Genomic DNA, 3,752 nt, shown 5'->3' on the forward strand with positions numbered 1-3,752 from the left:
GGCCCCGCCTCAGAGAATTACAGCTCATTCTACTAGATCAGTCTCCACTTCGTGGGCTTTTAAGAATGAAGCTTCAATTGATCAGATTTGCAAAGCAGCAACTTGGTCTTCTTTGCATACATTTACTAAATTCTACCGTTTTTATGTATTTGCTTCTTAGGAAGCAGTTTTTGGTAGAAAAGTTCTTCAGGCAGCTGTTTCAGTTTGATTCTTCTGCTTATTTTTTTGGGTTGTGGATTAATTTTTTCAGCGAAAAATAGCTGTTTTTATTTTATTCCCTCCCTCTCTAGTGACTCTTGAGTGGAGATCCACATCTTGGGTATTGCTATCCCATACGTCACTAGCTCATGGACTCTTGCCAATTACATGAAAGAAAACATAATTTATGTAAGAACTTACCTGATAAATTAATTTCTTTCATATTGGCAAGAGTCCATGAGGCCCACCCTTTTTATGGTGGTTATAATTATTTATAAAGCACAATTATTTCCAAATTTCTTTTGTTGATGCTTTCTACTCCTTTCTTTATCACCCCACTGCTTGGCTATTTGTTAAACTGAATTGTGGGTGTGGTGAGGGGTGTATTTATAGGCATTTTGAGGTTTGGGAAACTTTGCCCCTCCTGGTAGGATTGTCTATCCCATACGTCACTAGCTCATGGACTCTTGCCAATATGAAAGAAATGAATTTATCAGGTAAGTTCTTACATAAATTATGTTTTCTTTTGGCCATCTCTTCTGCTAGAAGAGTTTCTGAATGATCTGCTCTTTCTTGTGAGTCTCCTTTTCTGATTTTTCATCAGGATAAGGCGGTTTTGCGGACTTCATTTAAATTCCTACCTAAGGTTGTGAATTCCAACAATATTAGTAGAGAAATTGTTGTCCCTTCCTTGTGTCCTAATCCTAATTCTTTGGAAAGATCCTTACATTCTTTGGATGTGGTGAGAGCTTTGAAATATTATGTTGAAGCTACTAAAGATTTCAGGAAGACTTATAGTCTATTTGTTATCTTTTCTGGTTCTAGGAAAGGTCAGAAGGCTTCTGCTGTTTCCTTGGCTTCATGGTTAAAGCTTTTGATTCATCACGCTTATTTGGAGTCGGGTAAATCCCCGCCTCAGAGGATTACGGCTCATTCTACTAGGTCTGTTTCCACTTCCTGGGCTTTTAAGAATGAAGCTTCAGTTGATCAGATTTGCAAAATTCTACCATTTTGATGTTTTTTCTTCTTCAGAAGCAGTTTTTGGTAGAAAAGTTCTTCAGGGAGCTGTTTCAGTTTGATTCTTCTGCTTATAATTTCAATTTTTTTCTTTTTCTTTATAAGATTAAAACTTATGATTTGGGTTGTGGATTAATTTTTTTTCAGCGGAATTGGCTGTCTTTATTTTTATCCCTCCCTCTCTAGTGACTCTTGAGTGGAGTTCCACATCTTGGGTATTTGCTATCCCATACGTCACTAACTCATGGACTCTTGCCAATTACATGAAAGAAAACATAATTTATGTAAGAATTTACCTGATAAATTAATTTCTTTCATATTGGCAAGAGTCCATGAAGCCCACCCTTTTTATGGTGGTTATATATTTTTTGTATAAAGCACAATTATTCCAATTCCTTTGTTGATGCTTTTTACTCCTTTCTTCATCACCCTACTACTTGGCTATTCGTTAAACTGAATTGTGGGTGTGGTGAGTGGTGTATTTATAAGCATTTTGAGGTTTGGGAAACTTTGCCCATCCTGGTAGGATTGTATATCCCATACGTCACTAGCTCATGGACCTTTGCCAATATGAAAGAAATTAATTTATCAGGTAAATTCTTACCTAAATTATGTTTTTGTTTACCCTCCTATGTAAGATGACATACATGCACATTGCACAAACTACCGTGCAACTGAGAAGCGGGGCACGTTTCAAGTACTGTATATTGCAAATACTGTGGGTGTGTCACAGGGCATATTTTAATATGCCTCTAAGTACAGATAAGCAATCACAATTTCCAGTGTATACACTGAATTCCTGAGGTTAACAACATATTTAGAAAATTGAAAAAAGATATGCAAAAAAAAACATGATTTAACCTGTTCCATCGGATGAATTGGGGGTGAAGAACCTCACACAGCAAAAGGGGTAAGTCGCGCAGCAATGGGCAGCATTTTTAAATATACTCTATATGTATATGAATAACATATAATTAACATATGAATATAAATTTATGTGTTAATGTCAATATTTTTAAATAAAAAACTATAACGCCATCAATTTTGAGGGCCTTTGGGGCACTTTTAGAAAATTAACCAGAGATCTAATGCCTGGTTAATTTTCAGAGCGCTAATTGCTACCGCAAGCTTGCGGTGGCAATAACCAGCCACTTGACTGGTTAATTATCATGCGCCAGCAAACGGGCAAATTTGCCCATTTGCGTGCAAGCAATAATTTAGCGCTCCACTTGTAATCTAGCCCTAAAACTTTACACTTGTTTTGTAAATGTGTAAACAGCTAATGAAACTTTAAAAAATACATCTCTTTGTTATTCTCAGACTAATTTATTCTTTTAATGCATCATTCTATCTATTTATCTAGTGTTTAAAGGGACAGTATACTGTAAAATAGTTTTTCCCTTAATGTGTTTTACAATTGCTTTTTTTACCAACTGCAGAGTAAAAAATGTATGAAAATTAGCTTTTTAAGGTGTATTTGTGTATATTAAAGCTCTGATTTTGTGTTTTGAAGCCACAACCTAATAAAATGGGTTGAGCTTGTAGGTATAATCAGATCTCATTACTGTATCACATTGTGTACATATACCTGCTACTTTATCTTATATCTGTCCATAAAACAATCACCAGAACTTGGAGAGAACAATGGAAAATCAACATTTTATTACCTTATCTCTGTTATATCCCACTGGGAGTGTCATTTCTTCTGCTTGTTGTGTTTACAAAGCTTATCTATAGCTTGGACCTGCGGCCACAAACTTTCAGAATAGGTGGGGATACCACATGCTAAATCAACTATTTAAAATGCCAATATAAGGATAAAGGAGCTACTTGTAAACAATTTAATACACTCCAGCAGGTAAAGTGGATCATTGGGAACAAATTAAAGGGGATAACATTTTTGAATAAACTGCCCCTTTAAAGTCCCTTTCACACATAGTTTAAACCTGTTTTTGATAGACAAGTTTCATGATAACACAATACATTTATTGGTCAAATGGATTGTTTTTCTTATAGTTAATGAAATTGAGTGTGATGTAATTGTGGCTTCTTGTGGTGTTAAATTGTAATGTAATACTTGTTATTCCCTGAATTAAAAAAAAAGTAACTGTTTATTAAAAATTAATTAATAATGAATTGTTATTATAAAAATGGCTTAAAATATGTAGAAGGGTTAAAGGAGTAACCAACATATAAATATTACAGCAAATCCTTGTCATCGCGGGCGTCCTTAAATTTCTTTTTTTTTTTTGGGTGCCACACAGGACTTGCTCTATAATAGGGCCAATAGGGACTAATGGTAGCATTTGATGGGATGTCACATAGGGAGAGCACATGCTGGCTATTTGAGTTTTTTTTTATAGAAGTCATTCTTATATGGGGGTCCAGCATCTGGGTATCGAATGCTATTGTGTGACATCTGTTTAATCTTGTAGACTGCTCACTATGGTTAGGTTTAGATTGTAGTAGGTAGAGATGTAAAGGGTGTAATTTAATTCTTGGACACAGCCAGCACAATGTCTTAAACTGGCCCATTG

Source organism: Bombina bombina, chromosome 2 (assembly GCF_027579735.1).
Source record: "Bombina bombina isolate aBomBom1 chromosome 2, aBomBom1.pri, whole genome shotgun sequence".
In the NCBI taxonomy this organism is placed as follows: domain Eukaryota; kingdom Metazoa; phylum Chordata; class Amphibia; order Anura; family Bombinatoridae; genus Bombina; species Bombina bombina.